Here is a 26,930-nt window from a genome sequence, read left to right as displayed (position 1 = left end):
CTCTCCTCTCTTAAAGTTGGCTTCTGCTTCTCTCCAGGTGATATCCCAAGGTCACCTGGGAGAGGGAGGTCAGTGGTGGGGGCGGGGGGAGGGCTGGGAGGAAGCAAAGATAGTCTTGTCTTTTGGGCTTGATCTCAGCAGGGCACATCATCTTCTACACGTGATCCTGACACCACATTTAGAGATAAGATCTAATCGGAGGGTAAATAAAAGAAAAAGATGCTTGCGGGAGGTGTGGGGGAGCAAAGAGGGGAAATTCAGGTGATATGTAGTGGCACCAGGTGTAGATTGCTGCCCATCTGGAGCCAGCAGGTGCATTTTTGATTTGAACAGAGTTCCACTGGGATTGAACTAATGATTCAACGTCAAGCATGCTTCTTGCACATCTCCCATATTTCTGTACCCTGACTCCTTCTTTGGTCTCATCGAATTGATGAGTCAGCATGGGCACTTCACTTGCAGGGAAGGGATGGGCGTTGCCTTGAAAAATGAAAGTAGGGGACACCTCTGTGTCCCAGCACACTCTCCTAAATTTTTCTTAATGTTTATTTATTTCTGAGAGAGAGAGAGACAGAGCCCGAGCAGGGGAGGGGAGGAGACAGAGGAAGTTGCAGGATCAGAAGCAGGCCCTGGGCTCAGAGCCTGAAGCAGGGCTCGAACTCACAAACAGTGAGATCATGACCTGAGCTGAAGTCCCATGCTTACCTGACTGAACCACCCAGGTACCCCTCCCAGCACACCGTCCTAAAGGCCCCGGGGAGGAAGCTGGTTGTGATGGGGAGGGGGTACTTTGGAGAGCCTCCCCTGACCCTGCTCTACCCTCCGCAGTGACAATCTGCCTCCTGTACTGGGCTCCCTGACCTTCACTCTGTCTTCCTCACTCTTACTCGCAAGTGCATAGGAACACCTCAATTCCTTTTTGTCGAATGAATGAAAGAACTTGGGTTTTGAGGCTCTGTGGATTAAAACTACATGTTGTGTGTGTGTGCTCACCAGAAACCCTGGGAAGAGTGAGGTTTATAGTTGAAAATATATTTTTCCCCCACAAGGAAAGTCTTAGAAGACCAGAGAGGAGGTAAGGCATTTTTTCCCTCAACCTTTCTCTCAGGGAGGTCGTGGAAGATTTGGCCCTAACTGGTCTTTAGAGGATTAATAAAGGGCAAAGATCCATATCACAGACTCGAATCAGGTACATTCCTCATGAAGCACAGGGTGAACCGGCCAAGAATGCGGTAAGCCCCACCCTGAACCAACACCACAGAGACTCTGAGACTGTAACAGACGTATGGAGAGGGAGTGTGTAATTTATCTCTAAAGCTATTATTCTTAAGTAATCTCTGCATCCAACTCGGGGCTCGAACCTACAACCCTGAGATCAAGAGCCGTATGCTCTGGGGGCACCGGGGTGGCTCAGTCGGTTAAGCCTCTGACTCTTGATTTTGGCTTAGGTCATGGTCTCAAGGTCATGATTTCAAGGTCATGAGATTGAGCCCCGTGTTGGGGGACCTCCCCCTCCCTGTGACGCACTGGGTGTGGAGCCTGCTTAAGATTCTCTCTCTCTCTCTCTCTCTCTCTCTGCCCCTCCCCCACCTCAGAAAAAAAAAAAAAAGGAGTCATTGCTCTACTAACTGAGCCAGCCGTGTCCCAGACAGCTCCCCTCCACCACCAGCACCAGCACTCCCCTTCCAGCATAAATCAACCACCAACCTAGACTCAAACTTAGGAGCAGGAGGAAAACACCCAGAAGGAAAGGGGAAGGTTCACATGACACAAAGGACAGGAATGTAGAAGCTGGTGACTAAATTTTAATCACCGTACCTTCTGATGTGCGAGGACAGTAGTGATAATGCCCAGGGTTGGAGACAGGACACCTATTATCTAGCGATGACACTCAGAGTTTATTGAGGGCAGGGGAGGCCTCCTCTTTCTAGATGTCCTGAGATCTGCTGCTTTGCAGCCGGAAAATACTGGATTGTAAACCCTAGGACATGACCCGTCACCACGCACGTACGTACCGCGAAGGCAAATACCTTATGTGGGTGAAGCCTCGCGTTGAGGGAGTACCAGGTACGTATGTTGCTCACGTGCTCAGGACATTTCACCAAATAGCAGACTCCAATAAATAATTCTCCCGAGCCTGCAGTTATTGCTTCCTGGGTCATTTTGAAGTCTGATTTAGGGCATGCCAAAGGGAACATTGGCCCTGAAACCATTAACCGCCACCCACAGACTCTAGCTGAAATGCTTCCCTTCTTGGCGTAATCTGAAATTGTTCTTCCTGATTAAAGCAAAGGGCTTTCTAAAGTCTCCATTAAAAAAAGTTTTATACCCATTAACACCCATTAGCTCTGGTTAGTTTATCAGATTTCTGCACCTGACTAGGACCCAGAGGGTAGGGTAAGCAGTGAGGCAAGAGGGAGTGGGGGCCGGGAGTGGGGGAGGGTACGGAGGACGGAGAGGGTTCTCACCGCACCCACACCACGGCTTGATGAGGGAGGCAGGGCAGTGCTGATTCCATTTTACAGTCGGGATCGTTGTGGTTCAGGGAGATAAGCCCCTCGCCTGACGCAGGGCAATGGTCCTTCCATCAGGTTGCCTCCACCTGGGACTTGCTGGGTTTGTGCTGAGAATTTCGGGGACACACCAGGTGGGTGCACATAGTTCAGGGAATGTTAGCTCCCCCTCACGCCACGCGGCTCCTGAGTTCTGACCTCTCCCGTGCCAGTGACACCAGCTGAGAAAACACGCACGTCCTGTCCGGAGGGGAAACAGGGAAGTGGCTGAAACTGTAAATGACATCAAACTATCGAGTATCCATGCAACACGTATTGATCGATCATCTATGATGTTCCAGGCACCGTTCTAGGCCCTGGGGATATAACCGTATGTAAAAGAGTAAAAAAAAAAAAACCCTCTCTTCCCCTTGTGCTTATATTCTAACGAAGAGAAGCCTGCCATGAACCACACAGATAAGGCACATACTCAGTAGGGCAGATGGGAATAAACACGACTGAGGGAAGGGAAAGGCAGAGTCCGGGGGGCGTGCTGATGGACAGATTGCTGCATCGGGTGGTCGGGGATGAACTTCTCGATATGATGAACTTTGAGCAGGTGTCCCGGGCGTTACAGGAGTGAGCCATGAGGCTGTGGGCGAGGACTGTCCCAGGCAGAGAGAATATCGGGTGCGAAGGGTCCAGTGCATGCACCGAATCACGTGTGTGAAGAAAACCCCGAGGGAGAAATGTTATTTGGTGGCTCCTGCAGACACGGTTTTTGATTAATGGAGATAAATACTTAATTAATTAATATATAAACCTACCATTTAAACATTTGGCCTATAATTACCCAAGAAGAAATCAATATTTGAATCTTGGACTATGGTTTAAGTAGGAAATTACCTTTTTAAATCACCTCTTCATTAGGAAAAGCTTTAACTGATTAATTAATAATTCACTGACTGGGAGAAGGTCTTGCATAACGTATTGATCAAACCTGATTCATATTTGAGAAGTGTTTGAGTTCGCGCTTTGGGGTAGCACGGGGCAAAGGTATTGGGGCACACCCCGATGTTCTGGTCACAGTGGACACCACCTGGTTCCACAAACCCCATGGAATCACCCCAGAAGCGTCTCGACACAGAGAAGAAACGTACTTGCAAATACTCTTCACACAACCTGGGTTTCAGTGCAGTTCAACATACGTCCTTGCGTGGCCGAGGGGTGGGGGAGCTTTCTGAGGTCTCTTTTATAAAAGACTGTCCACTCTCATGACCTAATTACCTCCCCGAGGCTCCATGTCTAATTACCATCCCATGGGGATTAGAATTCGACCCATGAACTTTAGGGGACATAAACATGTGGTCTATAGCACCCACTTTGTGCTAGGAACCGAATGAGGTGTTGGGGATACAACGGTGAACAAAGCAACGACAGAACCTGCTTTCGCGGGGCTTCCACCACCAGGGAAATACAGGTGATAAGTCAATACGCAGAGAGTAAAAAGGGAAAGGTCAGTGAAGCAAACCAGTGGGGGCACGGTGACAGCCTAACAGCAGGCATTCGATGTGGTTCCAGAAAATCAAGGAGAGCTTCTCAGAGGAGGTGACATTTAAGCAGAGATCCGCAGCATCCGAAGGAGGCACTCAGGGAAGCAGCTGCTGAGGGAAGAGCGGGCACAGAGGGGCGGCAGTGGGAAGGCAGCCACGTCCAAGGTTGTGGGAGGCCAGCGTGTGCAGTGTGGCGAGTCTGTGAGGAACAACATGATTGGCCACCAATCAACTGTTTCGTACAGGACACCCAAGTCAGCAGTGTTCCTTTGCTGTATGGACCACATGGATACAAATTATGTTGCAGGAGCCAAGAATGGGGTTTGCCTCAGGGCGCCCGGGTGGGTCAGTTGGTTAAGTGTCCAGCTTTGGTTCAGGTCATGATCTCGTGGTTTGTGGGTCTGAGCCCCGCATCAGGCTCCGTGCTGTCAGCATACATTCCCTCTCTCTCTCTGCCCTTCCCCTGCTTGCTCTCTCTCTCTCTGTCTCTCTGTCTCTCAAAAAGTAAATAACCATTAAAAAAAAAGAATGGGGTTTGCCTTTACCTTATGAAGAAGGCGTATCACTTATGTAAAACATCTATTTAATGTTTATTTATTTTTGAGAGAGAGACAGAATGTGAGGCGGGGAGGGGCAGAGAGAGAGGGAGACACAGAATCTGAAATGGGCCCCAGGCTCGGAGCTGTCAGCACAGAGCCCGACCCGGGGCTCGAACTCACAAACCATGAGATCATGACCTGAGCCAAAGTCAGACACTTAACCGACTGAGCCACCCAGGCAGCCCAGGTTATTGCTTATTTATAAAGTCAGCTTAATTGGGATGTAATTTACATACCTTCCCTAGGTCCTAAATTGTGTCTCTGGAGTTGCCATCCAGTATGAGGTGCCCTAAATATCAAATGACTACGATTATGGTCCCCCTCACCTTTCACTTAGTGCTGCACTAAGCTCATTTGGGCAGGGTGGAATTTAATGAATACAGTAGATATCAAACCACCGTAACCCATCTAAGGGACTAAGTGACGCAGCAGTATCTGGGCCATATTTTCTGAATAACGAATAAGGAAATACGATTTGATAAATGGTTCGGGGGGGGGATTCTGTGTATTTTATTATAACATTTACTTACTATTTGAAGAGCAATTAGAATTTCTGGGACATTTTGGTGACTTTTGAGGACAACGAGACAGGATATTTAAAATCAGCAGGATGGTCCTGGAAAATCCATGATGCAAGCTTGCCCAGCGGATCAGTGTTAGAGCCACTCGTCTTGCCACCGTCATAACAAAGGTGGGGCTAGAGGCAGTGGACCTAACTTCAGAGTTACGGTCATGTACTTACAGGCTCTGGAGTCAAAGGAACTTGGGTCCCAACCTTGTTCTGCCTCCTCTAACGGTGTGATATTGAGAACCTTTCTTCACCTTTTGGAGCCTCCGTTTCTTCACCGAGGTTAACGTGGTCATGAAGTGAGGTAGTATTTGTAATGCTTAGTGCAGTATATGATACAAGCAAGACCTCAGTTGATGATAGTGATTATCATTATTGTTTTCTTCTTTTTGTAAATATATAGGGAGAAGGGAAGGTGAAATTTAAGAGTGGCTGATTTTTTTTTTTAACGTTTATTTACTTTTGAGACAGAGAGAGGCAGAGCATGAACAGGGGAGGGGCAGAGAGAGAGGGAGACACAGAATCTGAAACAGGCTCCAGGCTCTGAGCTGTCAGCACAGAGCCCAATGCGGGGCTTGAACTCACGGACCTTGAGATCATGACCTGAGCCGAAGTCAGACACTTAACCGACCGAGCTATCCAGGCGCCCCAAGACTGGCTGATTTTTGTACCAAAGGTACAGAAGAATTTGGGGCACCTAGGTGGTTCATTCAGTTGACCATCTGACTTCTGCTCAGGTCATGATCTCGCGGTTGGTGAGTTTGAGCCCCGCGTCGGGCTCTGTGCTGACAGCTCAGAGCCTGGAGCCTCCTTCGGATTCTGTGTCTCCCTGTCTCTCTGCCCCCCCCCCCCGCTCATGCTTTGTCTCTCTCTGTCTCTCAAAAAATAAATAAATGTTAAAAAAAAATTACGCACACACACATAAAACAGTTGCAGAGAAATTCTTTTGTACAATGAGAGCTTCCAAATTTTCAACTTTTTTCCCTAACTTGACAGCTAAAGATGTCTGGAAATTGCCCACTATATTGCTTTTCTGTTTTTGCTGTGCAAATTGCCACAAACTTAGTAGCTTAAAACAACATAAATTTATTATCGTACAGTTTCGTAAGTCAAAAGTCCTGGGCAAAAATCAAGATGTTGACAAGGCTCTGTTTGTTTGTTGTTGTTTTCCTGGAGGTTCTAGGGAACCAACTCCTTTCTTGGCTTTTCCAGATTCTTAAGCCTGCCTGCTTTCCTTGACTCATGGTTCCCTTCTCCATCTTCAAAGCCAGAAGAGTCCTCTCATATCACGTGTCTCTGACCCACTTTTCTGCCTTCTTCATCCACTTTTAAGGACTCATGCAATTAAACTGGGCCCCTCTGGGGAATCCAGGATCATAGCCTTTCAAGCTCCTTGACCTTAATCACGTCAGTAAAATCCCTCTGCCACGTAAGGTCACATATTCACAGGTTCATTGGATTAAGATGTAAATACAAGGGGCATTATTCTGCCCACCATAGTAGTAAATTCAAAATACAATCCGACAGAGAACTAAATAAGAGAAGAGAGGATATAGAGAGAGAATGTATCTATAGCCTATATATTAACTCCCAAATCAGCAGAATACCCAAGTATCCATAATTAACTATTTTTAACTCCATTAGTCTTATTACAGAATTTTTCCAACATGAGTAATTTTCTTATATTTACTATCCAAATAACCCAATCATTGAAATACTTAAAAACGTAACCACTTGAAATAATGCTTCAAAGACAAACCCATTGGCCACTCAAACTATACCAAATTCAACGATGTGGTTTTTTGTGTTTTTTTTTTAATTCCTTGTAATGGCATTACACTCGAGGAGTCTCGGTGGACTGCAGCTAGAGAATGGAATCCCCCAGCTGACAGACGTGGAGAAGGCTCAGTTGGAATAGTTGATGAGGAATGAGCTGCGCTTGCTTTTATTCCCGGCATATTAGATTGTTTTTCTTTTTTCAATGGCTTTAGCAGAGCTCGGGAGAAGTTCCTAGTTCCTGTGACAGTCATAGCAACCTGATTCATGGAACAAACAAAGAGGCAGGGAGGTGGGGGGACAGTTGTGGAAAGAGGCATATGTGCATAAACTCATGATTAGTTCCATGCTTTTGGGCAAAATCATCCAGAAACACATACTATTTTTCTCACGTACCATTCTTTACTACTGTAATAAACACATATGGATGTCATTGTCCATTCCTCCTGCCAATCTGTGCCTCGAATCATCTTTCCCAGAGTGACGCGTTCGAATTCATATTTTTCCCAATATTCCCCATGACAGGAACCTATATTTGCAGCATGACCGGCTGGAGGGGGCATGCAGTCTGTGGTTAGAGAAGGGAGGAAAGATCACAGGTACCTTAAATGAGGGTAGGTAAAACCTCTGTGGTAGAAAAAGGTTTACTATAAGAAACAAATGTTCTCTTCCACTTACTTCGCCTACTGTTTACCACCAATGGCAGATCAGATCTCTGTCTTTGACCTTGCCCAGGGTCCCTGGGGATTGTGATCGCTTGGATTAATAGCTGGTGGAGATAAACGCAACTGTCTGCCAGTGAAACTTGAAGGCTTAAACATGAGCTCACCGGATAAAAATATTTCCCAATCACACGGGGCTCTTCGAAGAAGTAGCCAGCCCCTAGCTCTCAGTCCATGCTTGGTAAGGCGCTGTTCCAGAGACCCAAGAATGGTAGTGCCGAAGGCACCATTGTGTGAGAACGGAAGCTCAAATGGAGACCAGTTCTGGTGGCTTCTGGTTTTTCTCACCTAATGGCTTCCTTGGCCTATCACAGCTGGCAGTGAGCCTTGCACAAGCGGATGACAGTAATAAAATGAGAACATGGGAGCGAGACTAGCTGCTCTTCATTTCACTCCAGAATCACGCCACAAGGCCCCAGGCACTGGGCTACTTGATTTTGCCAACTTTCAAATCACTTCCCCAATCCAGAGCTCCAGCCTCTCCAGCGTGGGCAGGGCGGCATGGCGGGTGTGGACCAAATGGACTTTAACATGGGTGGGGTCCATGTCCAGAGGTTTGATATTACTCACTTAAATGATATTAAACTGGAAGTAGGGTTTGGAAAATTGGGAGGGGAGGCTGGGAAGGGAGAGAGAGCATAAGAATGCAGACTCCAGAAAATAGAGGCACAGCCCTGAATCCGTGCACTTGACTTCAAATAGGTTCTGTTTATAAAGAACATGCACTGATGCTTTATGTGCCCGAGTCACAGGCTCAGTCACTCAACAAATATTTACTGAGCACCAATTTAGGGTCGGGCTCTGTTCCAAGGACTAGAGAACAAGACAGATGGAATCTGGGGGGAAGCTTACATTCTAGTGAAGGGAGACAGGTCACAAAAAAGTAAAGAAATAACGGGATCAAGTGATAGACTGGAGAAGGAGAAACTTGAGCTGACATCCGAGTGTCAGGAAGGAACCAATTGTGGGAAATGCTGGTAAAGACACCGCAGGAAGAGAGAAGGGTGAGTACAAAGAACAAGCCAGGTGTAGGGTGCCTGGGTGGCTGTTTAAGCTGTTTAAGCTTGTTAGCGTCTGACTTCAGCTCAGGTCACCATCTCACAGCTTGTGGGTTTGAGCCCCGGGTCGGGCTCTGTGCCGACAGCTCGGAGCCTGGAGCCTGCTTCAGTTTCTGTGTCTCCATTTCTTTCTGTTCCTCCCCCACTCATGTTCTCTCTCTCTCTCTCTCTCTCTCTCTCTCTCTCTCTCTTTCTCTCTCTCAAAAATAAACATTAAAAAAATTAAAGGAGTGCCTGGGTGACTCAGTCGGTTAAGCGTCCGACTTCGGCTCAGGTATGGTCTCACAGTCCGTGAGTTCAAGCCCTGCATCCGGCCCTGTGCTGACAACTCAGAGTCTGGAGCCTGCTTCGGATTCTGTGTCTCCCTCTCTCTGCCACTCCCTCGCTTGCACTCTGTCTCTCTCTGTCTCTCAAAAATAAATAAATGTTAAAAAATTGGTTTTTTTTTTTTAAGAAAAAGCCAGGTGGTCTTGAGCAACAACAAAAAAAGGGCCAGTGGGCTGGGAATCTTTTCTCCTGAGACTTGGATTTGTTTAATTTTTTTTAATTGTGGTAAAGTATATATAAAAAGATTTAGCACTAACCTTTTTTTTTTAAGTTTATTGATTTATTTTGAGAGAGAGAGAGAGAGAATGAGAGCAAGCGGGGGAGGGGCAGAGAGAGAGGGTGAGAGACAGAGAATCCCAAGCAGTCTCCGCGAGTGAGCACAGAGATCATGAACCACAAGATCATGACCTAAACCAAAATCAAGAGTCTGAAACTCAGACTGAGCGACCCAGGCGCCTCTAACCATTTTTACGTATACAATTCAGTGGCATTAAATACATTCCGTCATTGTGTGGCCATTGTCATCATCCAGCTCCAGCATCCTCTCTCTCATCATTTCGAATGGAAACTGCCCATCGAACACTAACTCCCATCCCCTGGTCCCCCAGCCCCTGGCAACCAATGTTCTAGTTTCTGTCTCTATGGATTTGACTTCTCTAGGTACCTCACATATGTGGAATTATATACATTTGCCTTTTGTGTCTGGCCTGTTTCACTTGGCATCACATTCTCAGGGTTCATCTATGTTGTAGCACGTGTCAGAACTTGCTTTTTAAGGCTGCATAATATTCCATTGTGTAGTTATACCACATTTTGTCTGTCCACTCATGTGTTGATGGACACTTGGGCCGTTTCCACCTTTTGGCTATTGTGAATTACGCTGTGAACACTGGTATTGAGACTCATTTCTTTGTGGAGCTTTTCCTTTTTATTTTTTAATTTTTTTTACTTTATTTATGGTAAGTTTTTTTTTTTTTTTTAATTTACATCCAAATTAGTTAGCATATAGTGAAGCAATGATTTCAGGAGTAGATTCCTTAATGCCCCCTACCCATTTAGCCCATCCCGCCTCCCACAACCCCTCCCATAACCCTCAGTTTGTTCTCCATGTTTATGAGTCTCTAATGTTTCGTCCCCCTCCCTATTTTTATATTATTTTTGTTTCCCTTCCCTTATGTTCATCTGTTTTATCTCTTAAAGTCCTCATATGAGTAAAGTCATATGATTTTTGTCTTTCTCTGACTGACTCATTTCACTTAGCATAATACCCTCCAGTTCCATCCATGTAGTTGCAAATGGCAGGATTTCATTCTTTTGGATTGGCGAGTAATACTCCATTGTGTATATATACCACATCTTCTTCATCCATTCATCCCTCGATGGACATTTGGGCTCTTTCCATACTTTGGCTCTTGTTGATAGTGCTGCTATAAACATGGGGGTGCCTGTGTCCCTTCGAAACAGCACACCTGTATCCCTTGGATAAATGCCTAGTAGTGAGTTGCTGGGTCGTAGGGTAGTTCTATTTTTAATTTTTTGAGGAACCTCCATACTGTTTTCCAGAGTGGCTGCACCAGCTTTCATTCCCATATTTTTAAATTTTAATTGTAATTTTTTTATTTATTATAGACAGGGTGGTACAAATGGAGGAGAATCTTAAGCAGACTCCATGCTCAGTGCAGAGGCCAAAATGAGGCACATTCTCACAAGTATGAGCTCATGACCTGAGCAGGAATCAAGGTTCGGATGTTTAACTGCTTAACCAACTGAGCAACCCAGGTGCCCCAAGACTCAGTTTTAAATGAGGGCACCCACAGTCTAATTTAACTCTTGAGATGGATGGATATGTGATTAAAACACATGCAGACAGTGTTGAAAAAAAAAAACAAAACAAAAACAAAGTGGCAAAATGACTTCACTGATAGTGTATGTTCCCCACCTCTGAGATTTTTATTTACATGGTTATTTTACTTATTTTTATTTATTTTTAAAAAATTTTTTTTTTCAACATTTATTTATTTTTGGGACAGAGAGAGACAGAGCATGAGCGGGGGAGGGGCAGAGAGAGAGGGAGACACAGAATCGGAAACAGGCTCCAGGCTCCGAGCCATCAGCCCAGAGCCCGACGCGGGGCTCGAACTCACGGACCGCGAGATCGTGACCTGGCTGAAGTCGGACGCTTAACCGACTGCGCCACCCAGGCGCCCCTACTTATTTTTATTTATTAATTGACTTCGTGTTATGCGTTTCTAAATATTGATTGGGAGTAATTATGAAGAATATCTATTGAGTCTGGGGACTGCCTTTTAAAATCACTGTATTTATTTTCTTTCCTGAAGTATTCAATGTAAAGTATACAGAAAAAATAATTTTTTAACTGCATAATGTGAAAAAGAATGCATATATGATGTGGTCTCTGAATTGCCCCGAAATGCCGCCAGAATATTCCAGAGGAGGGGATGCCTTTTACTCTAATAGAACAACAACAAAAACCCAGCTTTCATGTGGCTGTGCCTGTATCCACAAAACTGAATGCAAGCTGATTCAATATGCCATCAGACATGTTTCTCTCAAGGTCATTGCAACTTTTTTCGGATAGTGGGACTGAAATTCCCTTAAGTCCCATTTTACCCACAATGATGGGAGCAGTGATTTTGACATTTTGAAATCTTAGCTAGTTTCCTTAGTTAGCCAGATAATTCAATTAGAGCTGAAGACATTCATCCAAGGAAAAGTCTCCCCACTCTTACATAACCCTGGTTTAATTTTTAAAAATTTTTTAAAATTCACAAACCCTCCATCATACAGAAAGATTGAGCCATGTTACTCAAAGCATGTGTGCACTGTAAGCTTTTGGGAGACCACACTAATGAATCACTGAGTTTTCTAGACCCAAAAATCACTTGTATCCCTGGCATCCTTTGCTGTGAAGGACTATGTAAGAATCACCCTCAGGGAGCCTGGGTGGCTCAGTCGGTTGAGTGTCCGACTTCGGCTCAGGTCATGATCTCACTGTTCGTGGGTTCGAGCCCTGTGTCGGGCTCTGTGCTGACAACTCAGAGCCTGGATCCTACTTCAGATTCTGTGTCTCCCTCTCTCTGCCCCTCCTCCATTCATGCTCCATCTCTCTCTCAAAAATAAATAAACATTAAAAAAATTAAAAAAAAGAAAGAATCACCCTCAGCTACTGTGATCCTATCACATCTACTCTACCAAGGATTTCCAGACATCAACGAATAGGACTGTCCTCAGTGGTAAAGGACTTGCTGTGGGGGGGGGGGGGGGGGGGGGGAGGGGAGTGGGGGAGTGGGGAGGAGGGCTTGTTGAAAAGGTATCATTTTGCAAAGATTGCTGCCATTGGTTCTGTGGGCAGGCATGATGGGGAATGCAGGGAACAGGTGGTGAACTGGAAAGCATGTTGCACTAATTTTGAATTACTGTTTATTTTTTTTAATGTTTATTTATTTTTGAGAGAGAGAGAGAGAGAGAGAGAGAGAGAGAGCACACATGCAAGGCAGGGAGGGGCAGAGAGAGGAGGTTAGAGACTCTGAAGCTGACAGCATAGAGCCTGACATGGGGCTCGAGCTTGCAAACCATGAGCTCATGACCTGAGCCGAAGCTGGACGCTCACCTGACTGAGCCACCTTGAATTACTGTTTCTTTCTTTCTTTTTTCCATAAGGACAGAAGCAGGTTTTTCCCTTTGCCTTTTCCCACCAGTGCCGCAGACACCAATATCTGTAACAAGAGCAACTCCTGGCACCTCACCAGAGCTTTCCCAACCCTGGACATCATTCCTTCTCAGGGTTTCTTCCAATTGGAGAGTCAGAGAGCCAAGTTGGTCCAGGTGCCTGGCATTCCTCTCCTGCTCCAAAATTCCCATACCAACCTAAAATGCCATCAGAACACCAGCCTCGAATTAACCAGAATGTCAACACACTTCCAATCAATGCTGTGAAATCTGCAGACATCTTTGTGCCAGGAGACCTGAAGGATGTCTGTTTCTCATGATTCGCCTCCGTGGTGTTTATACCATTGAGAAAATTAGCTGTAGCCAAGTTTAACTGGGCAGGATCTAAACAAATTAATTCCTTGCAACCCTGGTCAGTTTCTTCCTGCCTGTATCTATGTTTCCCTCAAATGTAAAAGGGATTTACAGCCCAGGAAAAATCTCTGTGATAGATGCAATCTGGGAAAGGTGGATATACCCTATGACACAGAAAGACAGAATGGAAGACTGTGGTTCGCAAAATGACCGTAAAAGCTAAATAAATACCCCGGTCTAACACTATAAAGAAGAGACTCTGTGGCAAGACCCTCAAGTACATAGCTCAGACTTCAATTTTTTTTTTAATGTTTATTTATTTTTGAGAGACAGAGAGAGAGGGAGGCACAGAATTGGAAGCCATCTCCACGCTCCGAGCTGTCAGCACAGAGCCCAATGAGGGGCTCAAACTCACGAACCGGGAGATCACGACCCGAGCTGAAGATGGATGCTTAACTGACTGAGCCACCCAGGCATCCCAACATAGCTCAGACTTCAAAAATCTGATCTTCCCTGCCGGTCCCTTTCCCACCTCTATTACCCTGGCCTCTACCCCCAAACTTAGAACCTTATCATACCCTCATTCCCAGAGTAAAGATCAAACTCCTTAGCAGGCATAAAACATAACAGGCTTTCCCTTGATCTAGATTCTGTGTGCCTTTCCAGCTCTGGCATCGGACATCTCCCTCTCCCACCCCAAGCTCCAGGCACACTGAAGTTCCCAGTCCTTCGAAAGCGCCGTGCTGTCCCTCAGCCCAGATCAGGCTTCTGCGTATATTGGCTTCTCTGCCTCAGTGCCCTTTCCTGCCTGCTTTTCACCCAGTTGTAGAAAACATTCAGCGCGTTTTGACCCCCAGCCTATGAACCTTCTTCCCATGTGTGAGGACGTTCCTCATCTTATAAACCCTATTGGTAAATAGCACCTTTAACACCTGTCTTCTTTTACAGAAGTCAGAAAGACTTCTCTGGCACATAAGATGTGGGCGGGGAGCCCAATCTTGGTGCATCAGCTTGCACCTACCTGGGATGTGGATTCTGGAAGCAATGCCACCCAGAGGCGGGGCAGGGAAGACTCCCTCCTGGCCGTGGTGGGGGCGATGGCAGCAGCGTGCAGTTTCCCGGGGCCGTCTCCAATGCCACAGCACCAACAGCCTCATATCACCTCGGCACTGTTTTTCCCAATGGTTCTGTGGCCTTCCTAGAGACCGTGTGGCCAGCTGATGGCTCTGCGGTTTCCGGCTCTGGTCTATTTCTGTTGCTTGCAGTTAAAACTCTGACAGTTCCCCCGACCAGCGTCGATTTGTTCCTCAAGACCGTGCTTAGTTATGACTCTGTCTAGAAGCAGCACCCATCCCTGGCCACCAGTCTTCTCTGGACTCCCATGGAAGTCTGGTCTACCGTGGCTCAGCACTGGTGAGGCTGTCCTGACCTGCCGCTCGACTCCCTGCCCCCTCTTCTAGACTATAATTCCCTGAGGCCAGAGGACCGGTTTTGCCCCTCTCTGTCCCCAGAATGCAGCACAGTGTCTAACATGATATGCGGTAGTAGCAGCAGCTGCACTTCTGGAAGCAATAGCGATAATAACATAACTAACATTCATGGAACATCTGCTCTGTGCCAAGAGATAGGCTATCTTGTCAGGCACAAGACAAAAGATTTTTATTTAATGAATAAATGAATGGATACCAAGCGATGCTCCTGAGATGTTTTTGAAGAGTGTGGCTCAGGCAACCCCAAGGAAACACTGGGACGATGCCTTCCCATCAGTGAATACACCTTCTTGGCCCTCTTCTCTCTTTCTCTGGGTACGTCTCTGGTGTTCCACGCTTGTCCTCAGCTAGAAGCTATTTAACATCTAGAAAGTTGATTAGCCATGGTTATGCTGTTAGTCGCAAGTGCCTTTGTCTTTCAGAGAGGCTTCTCATATGAAAAGGTTTCAGAAGAAAGAGTCTTTATTGTGCAATGCCTCATAGTAGACCACACTTTTTTTTTTTAAACTATATATTTGGGGAGAACGCAACTGGGGGAGGGGCAGAGAGAGGGGGACAGAGGATCCAAATCGAGCTCTGTGTTGACAGGTGGACAGCAGAGAGCCCGATGCAGGGCTCCAGCTCATGAGCTGTGAGATCATGACCTGAGCCGAAGTCACACGCTCCACTGACTGAGCCACCCAGGCGTCCCTGACCGCACTTGTTTTTATGGTGTGGGCACAGGAGCTGGGGCTGGAGAGAGAGAATGGCTATGTACCTGTGTGAAGGATTGGGGAAGCCGCTCCCACCCTGGCGAAGAATTTCAATCTGAGATTGAATCAGAGGATATCAAATGGGAAGTCTCATGCATGTGCCCTCAGAAAAACATAACTTAAGGGGCGCTCAGATGGGTCAGCTGGTTAAGCATCTGACTTTGGCTCAGGTCATGATCTCACGGCTCTTGAGTTCAAGCTCCATGTCGGGCTCTGTGCTGACAGCTCGGAGCCTGGAGCCTGCTTTGGATTCTGTGTCTCCCTCTCTCTCTGCTCCAACCTTGCTCATGCCCTCTCTCTCTCTCTCTCTCTCTCTCTCAAAAAAATAAACATTAAAATTTTTTTAAATAAATAAAAAAAAGAAAAACGTAACTTGACTGAGAGACTGATTTCCTGTAAATGCTTGATTTATACAAAATTGAAAATATTGGAATTTTCTTAAATGATAGGGAGTTAATCAGAGATTGCCTCTTACTGACCTTGGAAAGATTTTGCTTATGGTTTCCAGGACCTGAACAAGAAATGACCCAGCTCGGGCTGGCTTACAAAATGAGCTAAATTGAGTTTTGTTTGTATGACTGGACCGGTTCTACCTGCCTGGGGAATTTTCAAAGCTGGGTCCACTTGTTTTGACTTCAACAGACTCTAACTGAACTCCCTTGCGATTTCCGAGCGTAAATAGAGCCCGCCCCAAACACGCGGCTGACCTGTTTGTAGCTTGCTGCTGTTTGTGTGTCCCGAATGGCAATCCCCCTGCTATTTCTGATTAAACTCATCTCTTTGAACTTGCCTCAATTTACCTCTTTATTTAAGTGGACACACCCCCCGTCCATTTTTTCTCAAAGGGTAATCCTCTTCTGGGGTCTTCCTAAGCCCCACAGAGATTTTTTCCAGTGCCTTGGCCATGTCATCTCCCTGGGGGCAGGCTCACGGTGAGAAGGAGGACAGGAACCTGTAGACAGTCCTGTTTATTCTTCTTTTTCCATCCCCCACTCCCCTGCCCCCTGGCTGAGCGAACATAGAAATGACTCGCCGTCTCTGAAAGGCTGCTGGCCGTGTTCTGGACCCCCTTGCTGTCCAGCACTGGAACCATATCTTACCTTAACAGAAAGTCAGGTGAGCAGAGGGCCCTAGGGTCAGATGTGAACCCACCCTAAAAACACAAGCAAACTGGCAACCAGAAAGCAGGACAAGGATGGGGCAGGGCTGTGACAGAGGGTGGCCCAGGTCCGACTGTTCCTCAGGTCCTCAGGTCGGACTTTCTGCCAGGCTGTCCTGTGAGGTCGGGAAGATGTGGTTGGAGGAGGCTGGTGACTTGTTTCAAAACAAACAAGGTCCTCGAAGCCTTTGAACAGCTAAAGGAACAGAACGCTGCATGAAGATGTACTCTTCTCTCTCCTCTGAACTGAGTTGATCACAAGGGAGGCTGGCCTTGGCCGGAAAAATGGTGGTCAGATATGGATCAGTGGCCCGAGTGTCTTCTGCATGGGCCTTCATGTCCCGAGGCCACAGGGAAATATGAATTTTTAAACTAGTTCGCTGTGGTAAGTGGCTCACCATGTTTCTGACTCTATGTTTCCTGTCTCTGGGCCAAAAGCTTCACAAGTGTGGCTGTGGGGAGATTTGACCAGGTATTTGACCTCAGCAATGAGTCTCTTCCTAACTCTCTACTTTGGAATCCAATCCACGTAGAGAGCCCTTTGAATGTGGGGTCATGTACGTACACATGGACCACGGTGCCTGTGAGTCCTTTACCCGTCATTCTCGCAACACAAGCAGCTTGGAGCCCCGTGATCTCCTGCAGAGCATCTAAATGAGACTGATTCATCAGGAGGACCTCAATTCACATCCCCCAGTTTGGGATAAATTGACCTCAATTATCAAGACTAGTTTACCTGCACTGTACAGATCAGCCGCTGACCTATTTTATGTTACACGGAGTGTTTTAAACCTTTGTGTGTTTCTCCAGATGTACGCTAAGATTCTTAAGGTCAAAGCCTTTAAAATAAATATTAAAATTTAAGAGCTTTGAGGATTATTATTATTTTTTCTTTTTTTTCTGCCATGCCCCCTAGGTAGAAGATTCCAATTCTTCTCACCATCTGCCCTGCTCCAATCCTAGTTCAAGTCACTGCCAGCTATTTCTCAAACACAGAGAAAGTCCGCAGACACACCTCTCCCACCTCCACTCTTACCCTGCTCCCCTCCCAGCAGTGAGAGGTATGTTTATTTTTTTATTTATTTTTTCTTTTAATGTGAAATTTATTGTCAAATTGGTTTCCAAACAACACCCAGTGCTCATCCCAACAGGTGCCCTCCTCAATGCCCATCACCCACCCACCCCTTCCTCCCACCCCCCATCAGCCCTCAGTTTGTTCTCAGTTTTTAAGAGTCTCTTACGGTTTGGCTCCCTCCCTAACTTTTTTTTTTTTTCTTTCCCCGCGAGAGGTATGTTTAAAGGTAAATCATGTCACATCCCTCTCTGGTTCAAAACTCTCCCAACCCTTCCCCTTACAACTAGAACAAAACCCACGCTCCAATGGGCCTACCAGATCCACCTGACAGGGGCACCTGGGTGGCTCAGTCAGTTAAGTGTCCAACTCTTGATCTTGCTCAGGTCATGATCTCACGGTTCATGAGTTCAAGCCCCTCGTTGGGCTCTGAGCTGACAGTGTGGAGCCTGCTTGGGATTCTCTCTCTCTCCTTGTCTCTCTGTTCCTCCCCAACTTGTGCTCTCTCTCTCTCTCTCTCAAAATAAATAAATAAACTTAAAAAAAAAAAAGATCCACACCTGACCAGGCTCCTGGACAGCTCTTCCAGCTAACCCACAACTCCCCCTGACGCCCACCTCTCCAGTCCCTGCAGCCTTCCTTCTGTCCCCAAATACACACCAAGCTTGGTCCCCCTCTGGGCCTTTGCATTTGCTGCCCTTCCTGCCATTTGCAGTTTCCCGAGATCTCTGCCTGGCTGCCCCACCTCATGAGGACCTCAATTCACATCTCTTAGAGGGACTTAAAAGACCATTCTAGGTAAATCGGCAGCCCCTGCCCACCTCTGCCACTCTATCCCATACCCCACTGTAGCAGTTGTAGGCACTTCAAGTGAAATTATTTCAGAAGTTTTTTAAAAAATATTTTTAATATTTATTTTTGAGAGAGAGAGAGACAGAGAGAGAGAGGCAGAGCGTGAATAGGGGAGGGGCAGAGAGAAAGGGAGACATGGAATCCGAAGCAGGCTCCAGATTCTGAGCTGTCAGCACAGAGCCTGACTCGGGGCTGAAACTCATGAATCGCGAGATCATGACCTGAGCTGAATTGGAGGCTTAACTGACTGAGCCACCCAGACGCTCCAAAAGTTTTTTTTTTTTAATTTTATTTAAATCCAAGTTAGTTAACATATAGTGAAATAATGGTTTCAGGAGTAGAATTTGGTGATTCATCACTTACATATAACACCCAGTGCTCATCCCAACCCATGTCCTCCTCAATGCCCCCCACCCATTAGCCCATCCCCCACCCACCTCCCCTCCAGCAACCCTCAGTTTGCTCTCTGTTCTCAAGAGGCTCTTACGGTTTGTCTCCCTCTCTGTTTTTATCTTATTTTTCCTTCCCTGCCCCTGTGTTCATCTGTTCTTTTTCTTAAATTCCACATATGAATGAAATCATATATTGGTCTTTCTCTGACTGACTCATTTCACTTAGCATAATACCCTCCAGTTCCATCCATGTAGTTGCAAATGGCAAGATTTCATTCTTTTTGCTGGCCGAGTAATACTCCATTGTATACATAGATCACATCTTCTTTATCTATTCATCCATCGAGGGACATTTGGGTTCTTTCCATACTTTGGCTATTGTCGATAGCACTGCTATAAACATGGGGTGAATGTGCCCCTTTGAAACAGCACACCTATATCCCTTGGACAAATACCTAGTAGTGCAATTGCTGGGTAGTAGGGTAGCTCTATTTTTAATTTTTTGAGGAAGCTCCACGCTGTTTTCCGGAGGGCCTGCACCGGTTTGCATTCCCACCAGCAGTGCAAGAGGGTTCCTCTTTCTCCACATGCTCACCAACATCTGTTGTTTCCGAAGTTGTTCATCTGAGCCACTCTGACAGGTGTGAGGTGGTAGCTCATTGTGGTTTTGATTGGTATTTCCTAAAAGTTTGGTTTATGTGTTTGTTGCTGGCCTGCCTCCCTACCCAACACTAGAGTATCAGCTCCTCAGAGGCAGGGACTCCTCAGACTCAGATTCTCTTAGCCACTGCTCTCCGACCAGTACCCGGAACAGGGCCTAGCCTGCCAAGTATTTATTAACTGTCTGACCGTGTAACAAATTTAATATTTAATAAAATGTATCCAATAAGTGAGCGAACTAATGATCATGAGACAGCATGGATGACTCTCAAATGCGCCGTGTTGAATGAAAAAAGCCAGACTCAAAAGCCTACATACTGTGAAATGCCACTTACATGGCATTCTGGAACAGGGAAAACTATTGGGACAAAAAAAAAAAAGATCAGTGCTTACCAGCGGTTGGGGTTGGGGTTGGGGTGGTGGGGGTTGACTACAAAGTCACAAGGGAGCTCTGTATCTTGATTTTGATGGCAGTTACACAGGTGTATGTTGTTAAAACCATATGAAAATCATTTACCACACAGGATTAATTTTTTATCTATAAATTACACCTCGGTTAATTTGATTTTATTTAATAGCCTGGCAAAATTCTTCGCTCACCCTAAGTAAGCATCCTTTAATTTTATTTTTTTAATTTTTAGTTTTTTATTACTTTTTTATTGAGCTCTAATTGACATAGAACTTTATATTAGTTCAGTATACGACACGAGTATTCAATATTTGTACATATTGCAAGAGGATCGGCACAATAAGTATAGTTAACATCCGTCACCACACGTAGTTATAAAGATTCCTATTCTTGTGATAAGAACTTTTAAGATCTGTTCTCTTAGCAACTTTTAAGTATGTAATACGGTTTCAATGTGGTTCACCATTCTATACCTTATATACATGCACATGACTTACTTATCTTATAACTGCAAGTTTGTACCTTTTCACTCCCCTCACCCATTTTGCCCACCCTCATGCTTGGGGGACCACCAGTCATGCTCTGTATCTATGAGCGTGGTTTTTTTTTTTTTTTTTTGAATTCTTTTTTTTTTTTATATATATATGAAATTTATTGACAAATTGGTTTCCATACAACACCCAGTGCTCATCCCAAAAGGTGCCCTCCTCAATACCCATCACCCACCCTCCCCTCCCTCCCACCCCCCATCAACCCTCAGTTTGTTCTCAGTTTTTAACAGTCTCTTATGCTTTGGCTCTCTCCCACTCTAACCTCTTTTTTTTTTTTTTTCCTTCCCCTCCCCCGTGGGTTCCTGTTAAGTTTCTCAGGATCCACATAAGAGTGAAACCATATGGTATCTGTCTTTCTCTGTATGGCTTATTTCACTTAGCATTACACTCTCCAGTTCGAGCGTGGTTTTTTATTGTTAGATCCCATGCATAAATGAAACCATTTAGTATTTGCCTTATTTCACTTAGCATGATGCCCTTGAGCTCCATCCATGCTGTTGCCAATGGCAAACTTCCCCTTTTTTACGGCTGAATAGTTTTCTATTTTGTGTGTACGTGTCCGTACCATGGCTTTTTTATCCATTCTTCTGTTGACGGACACGTAGGTCGTTTCCACATCTTGGCTATTGTAAGTAATGCTGTGAGGAACATTGGAGGTGCCAATATCGCTTCCAATGAGTGTTTCCATTTTCTTCAGATAAATACCCAAAAGTGGAATTGCTGAATCATAGGGTAGTTCTATTTTTAATTTTTTGAGGAACCTCTGTATTGTTTTCCAGAGTGGCTGCACCAGTTTAGGCAGAATAAGCATTTCACGGTTTGCAGAAAGGCTCTTCTATTGAACGTTCGGTGAACAATCACCGTGTGTATACATCCTGCTCTCAAATACCTTGGGAGCAACGTGGTGTCATGGAAAAGCATTAGGTGGATAGTAGATATCCATCAGATAGACTTCAGTTTGAACTGTGGCTTTCCCACAACAGCACAATAATCACTGTGTGTTTTGGTTAGGATTTCTTAGTTGTAAGTTATCAAAACTAGCTCTGGCCTAGCCTGCCCACCCCTGACTACACCAATAGCTGGAAAGAGGAAAGACACAGCTTCTCAACTCATACTGGGAGGCAGATACCTGGAATTATGCACCCACCAAGACTACATGCAGTGGGAGAGATGTGGTTCCCCCAAAGAAGACGAGTCTGCTCTCAGGATTCCAGGCAACAGTAAGCAACGTCCAGTATATTGTGTAACCTTACTAAAACTCTCTGAACCTCAGTCCCCTCATATTTAATACCTACCTCTCAGAATTATAAGAATTAAACAAAATAGGGGCGCCTGGGGGACTCAGTCGATGAAGCATCTGACTCTTGGTATCGGCTCAGGTCTTGATCTCATGGTTCGTGAGTTCCGGCCCCGCAAGACCCTCTGAGCTGATGGTGCAGAGCCTGCTTGGGAATGTTTCTCTCCTTCTCTCTGCCCCTCACCTGCTCGTGCTCTCTCTCTCTCTATCAAAATAAGTAAACTTAAAATATTTAAGAATTAAACAAAATAGCTCCTCTAATGAAAATTTAGAGTGCTTAGAGCATAAATATTATTTTATAGAATTTCTCTTTTCCTTTTCCTTTTGGCCTCTAGATCTGAAACTTGTACATCTAGCTTTCCTAAAGTCAGGTAGAAAGCTTAATAATTTACCTAGTTCCCCAAGCCAGAAATCAGGGAGTGAGCTTCAGTCTATTTTGCCGTTGATTTCACCTCCTAAATACAGGCTATCCATTTCCTCCAGACTATTACATCAGCCTTGTAACTGGCTCGCCCTCCTCCCCCCTCTCCCTCCCTGAGGTGCTATAGCATGATGGTACTATGCCGTGGACTCTGGAGCCAAACTGTCTGGGTCTAAATCTTGGCTTTGTTCTTCAATAGTCATACAACCTCAATTGACTCCCATAATCTCTGTGTGCCTGTTTCCTCATGTGTAAATTGGGGATGATAATAGTTCCTACTTCAAAAAGTTATAATAGGAATTAATTGAGTTACTCTATGTAAGCACTTAGAGCAGTGCTTGGGTTGTGGGAAGTGTTTTACAATGCAGGCTTCTTAAATAAATCTGCCTCCTCACCTCTTCCAGGCTTACCTTCCTAAAATTTGTCAATAGGATCGGAAGTTTTATCAAATGCCCATTCTTACTACTCTGGTGCTGGCTGGGCTAAGACAAAGGCTCGTAAGAAGTAGCAATTTTCAGGCACCTGGGTGGTTCAGTCGGTTAGGTGTTCGACTCTTGATTTCGGCTCAGGTCGTGATCCCAGGGTCGTGGAGTTGAGTCCTGCGTCAGGCTCGGCTCTGAGCATGGAGACTGCCTGGATTCTCTCTCTCTCTCTCTCTCTCTCTCTCTCTCTCTCTCTCTCCCCCTGCCCCTCCCCTGCTCTCTCTTTCTCAAAAAAAAAAAAAAAGTAAAATAATTTTTTTAAAAAAGAATTGCCTTCTACAATTCATAAGACAATAGCTATCAGTTTAAAAAAATTACTCATTTTGTTGAAAAAAACAGTACTATATGGCAGATGGTAAAAAAAAACAACTTAAATAATATGAGAGTGTCTATTCACATGTAGATATTCCTTTCATCTTTCTTCTTCCCCTAGAGACAATTGTTAACAGTGTCTTGAGTATCTTGAAATTTTTTGCACCTATATGTAGATAGATATATACTTTATAGAACGAGGAACAAACTCTATTTCTATAGAAATAAGAACAAACATCTTCTTCATCTTGCTGTTTTTACTTACTAGCTTGTCTTGACAACCTTGACATCAGCAGGCACCTTCAACAAAGATTTACCACCTCGGCTTAGCATGGCATGGTCTGGACGCCCCAGCCCCACTGTGGATGTTTGGACGGTTGAGATTACATACAACACCGCAGAGAAGATCTCTGAATATTCATCTTTGTGCACCTGTAGAAATATATTGAACTGGATACTTTAACCGTTAAAATAGGCAAAGGTATCCAGAGACTTCTCCCAACCCGAAAAGATTCATTGCATGGGGGTGGGGAGGGTTGTAACTTGCTCCTTGCCTGGGAGGAGTTCCCAGGACTACAAAACAGAAGGCAAACATCACAGGGCCATAAAGTTGAAGGACGTAGTTGTCACGGTTGCAAGAGATATTGGTGCTTCCACTGTTCCACTTGATATGGTGAGGGGGCATCTGTGTTCTAGAAACAGCACTGGCTTTAGCTCTGCAGGAAAATCCCTTTACCGAGAGCTTTGTAAAAACAGAACAAAACAAAATTCTAGACTAGGTTCCCTGTAATAAATGCCCAAGGATCCTCCCCTGAGCTCTGTTATTCTGCTGGTTTGCTGTGGCTCTGGGAATGCTTACAAGGCAGTACCTCATAATGCCTAGGAAAGACAAAACCAATAGAGGTGTCTTCTTAGTAATAAGGCGTGACCTTCCGTTTCTAATTCATTCTCCAGTGCTGCCCGTGCATACTCTTTCCCTGGTCTGCTACATTTTGTTTTAATTCAGCACATATCTACTGGGTATACACCGTGTGCCAGACACAGTATTAGGCTCTGGGGAAAGAAGTCTTGATAACAAGGTAGAGTTGCCACCCTGCTACCCTCCTAGACTTTGCAGTCTCCTGGGAAGGGAGGAGATGCTGAGGAGTAAACAGGCTTTTTATTCACTCATCCATTTATGTAAACTCAATAAGTGATTCCTACGGGCAAGGCGCCACGTTAGGGAGTTAGAGATGAAAAGACGCATAAGATGGTCAAGGTCCCAGACTTCTTGAAACTTACGGTTTAGTGAGTAAGACAGAGAGAAAGCAAACGCCGCAAATAAGATGATTATAAGTTGTCACAAATTCTAGAGAGAAAACCGGGTTTTGAGACAGAGTGCAATAGGCGATTGTACTTTAATAAGAGTGGGCCAGGGAAACTGCCTCTGGGAAAGTGTCATTTTAAGCCAAGACTTGAAGAGCCAGCTCTGGGAATAGTGGAGGGAAAGAGACTTCCAGTCAGAGGCCACAGCCTATGCAAAGGCCTTGGGCAGGAATGAGCCGGGCATGGCGAGGAAATGAAAGGAAGCCAGGGTCAGGGAGTGGTGAATGAATGGGAGAGAGGCGTGAATGAAGTGTGGGGAGTTCATGGTGGCGTCATTCAAGGCCATGCTAAACAGCTTGACCCTGATTTTATTCCAAGCACACTGGGAAGCCAGGGCAGGACTTTTATGCCGAGGAATAACCTGATCTAATTTGTGTTTGAAGAAAGTCACTCTTGGAGCTGGTTTGTGAGTGAAGTGAAGAGGGGGCAAGAATGGAGGCAGAGAAAACATTAGGAGGCTTTTACAGTATGCCAGGTAAGAGGTGAGATAGCATGGCTTAAAGTGGGGCTGGCTGGTGGGGGAATTGGAGTTATAGTTGGGGCTAGAGTCATCAAGTCAGAAGGCTGGTATTGCCATTCCCTGAGACAGATGAGATTTACAGGAGGAACAGCAGAGCCAAGAGGGAGGTGAGGGTGGGTAGGGAATAAAAGTGGAAGTTTCTTACGGCGTGTTTTGGGGACATCCCGTAGGAGGTGTTAAATAGGTAGAACATACTTTGATGGGGACAATGGTAGATAGATCATGGTTTGAGAACTGCTGGACACTTTGGTTCCTTAATGTGCTTGTGCAAGTAGAAATGTCCAGTGTATGATAAAGGACCTGATTCTAGAGCTCGGGAGAGAGTCTGGAGCAAGAATTCTAGATAGCAGGTGAAGTCAGACCCGTGAAGAATTCAAGAGAAGGGGACGAGGGGGGCGCCTGGGTGGCGCAGTCGGTTAAGCGTCCGACTTCAACCAGGTCACGATCTCGCGGTCCGGGAGTTCGAGCCCCGCGTCGGGCTCTGGGCTGATGGCTCAGAGCCTGGAGCCTGTTTCCGATTCTGTGTCTCCCTCTCTCTCTGCCCCTCCCCCGTTCATGCTCTGTCTCTCTCTGTCCCAAAAATAAATAAACGTTGAAAAAAAAATTAAAAAAAAAAAGAAAAAAAAGAGAAGGGGACGAGGGATTTGTTGGCTGCATCCCTGCATTGTCTGTGCTGACCCCAGCCAGCCACCAGTCTCCTATTTTTCTCCTATCATACTACATGTGCCATAGTGTACATATGTTGAGATTTCTCCTAAATCTCTCCAAAAGTCTTCGCTCTCAATGTTAGAGCCAAGCACGGTATTAATGAGAATCCTGGAATGAAAGAAATGCCTTCAAGTTACTTGGTGGAAAGTAACGAACTCCTTGAGTGAAATATAGACCTCTTTGGAAACAGAGTCCATTTGCCATTGTAAAGTTTCCTTATGTATGTATTTATTGATTATTAAGGATTTTTCACAATAACGAGACCTAGCCAAGCAGGTACGATGACTGGGTATCACTGCAAATATTTTGCGATTGTGAGATCTAATTTCAATACTGAGTTATCAGTTGCGCCTAACCTGTAATGTTTTTATTACCTTGATAAGCATGAACAGGATTAACCTCGAGAATTACTTTAGAATATTATCAGATTTTTTTCCACTTAATATTTTTGATTCATCCACAGTTTGATTTTTTTGGGGGGGCCAAATAGAACAAGGTTTAAACTCTTGCCTGTACATCTAATTTCTTTGCCTCCAATATATAATAAAATATTTCATTGACACGACTATTATTCATCATGCCAACTTGAATGACTGTCAGCTTAAGAATATATGTATTTCCAACTTAAAAATGTTTTTTTTTTTTTTTCCAGAATGATTTCAAGCAAGTTATTTATATTCAAAATGTTTAGGGGCGCCTGGGTGGCGCAGTCGGTTAAGCGTCCGACTTCAGCCAGGTCACGATCTCGCGCTCCGTGAGTTCAAGCCCTGCGTCAGGCTCTGGGCTGATGGCTCAGAGCCTGGAGCCTGTTTCAGATTCTGTGTCTCCCTCTCTCTCTGCCCCTCCCCCGTTCATGCTCTGTCTCTCTCTGTCCCAAAAATAAATAAACGTTGAAAAAAAATTTAAAAAAAATGTTTAATAATCAGTACTATGTGAGTCCTAACCAGTCAGGAAGGTCATCGGGCATACGTTATGGATACAACCTGCCTCTGTGTCCTGGCTGAATATTCCCCCAACTTCAGCATAGCGTTCCACTAGAACCTGTTGATTTCTATTTTAAGGCAGCAATTTCAAACTTGAAAACTTAGAAGAGCCAAGGAAATGATAGGCATAAAAGAAGGGGGCTGAGTGTAAGGCAAATATAAACTGGAGAGATCTGGTCAGGCTTTAAAGCTCAACAATCATTACCCACAGAGGACAGGAACTCCTCAGCGCCAGCCAATAGTGGCCCTTAGAAAAGCAGATTGGAAAGAATCTCAAAGTTTGGATTTGGGGATTATGGGCTGGGTGTGGGCCAAGGGCTGACAGTTTGCCCATCTGTGTTCTAAGCCCCTTCTTCAGCTTTCACT

At 45.3% G+C, this 26,930-nt stretch overlaps 2 long non-coding RNA genes across 2 annotated transcripts; both read right to left on the bottom strand.

Annotated features, from left to right (window-relative positions):
- Positions 1–1,785: 1,785 nt before the first annotated feature.
- LOC115508764 lies at positions 1,786–14,702 on the bottom strand. The gene is made up of 5 exons (XR_003967108.1): positions 14,161–14,702; positions 7,385–7,556; positions 3,653–4,244; positions 2,983–3,258; positions 1,786–2,753 (listed from the first exon to the last, which is right to left on the bottom strand). It is a non-coding gene; the product is annotated as an uncharacterized LOC115508764 (long non-coding RNA).
- Positions 14,703–14,719: 17 nt separating this feature from the next.
- On the bottom strand, positions 14,720–16,760 carry LOC115508765. Its single transcript, XR_003967109.1, has 3 exons — positions 16,482–16,760; positions 16,182–16,333; positions 14,720–14,994 (listed from the first exon to the last, which is right to left on the bottom strand). It is a non-coding gene; the product is annotated as an uncharacterized LOC115508765 (long non-coding RNA).
- Between the last annotated feature and the right edge of the window lie 10,170 nt (positions 16,761–26,930).

Source organism: Lynx canadensis, chromosome A2, assembly GCF_007474595.2.
Source record: "Lynx canadensis isolate LIC74 chromosome A2, mLynCan4.pri.v2, whole genome shotgun sequence".
In the NCBI taxonomy this organism is placed as follows: Eukaryota; Metazoa; Chordata; class Mammalia; order Carnivora; family Felidae; genus Lynx; species Lynx canadensis.
Note: the sequence above shows the minus strand (reverse complement) of the source record. Positions and strands in the feature narration are given on the sequence as shown.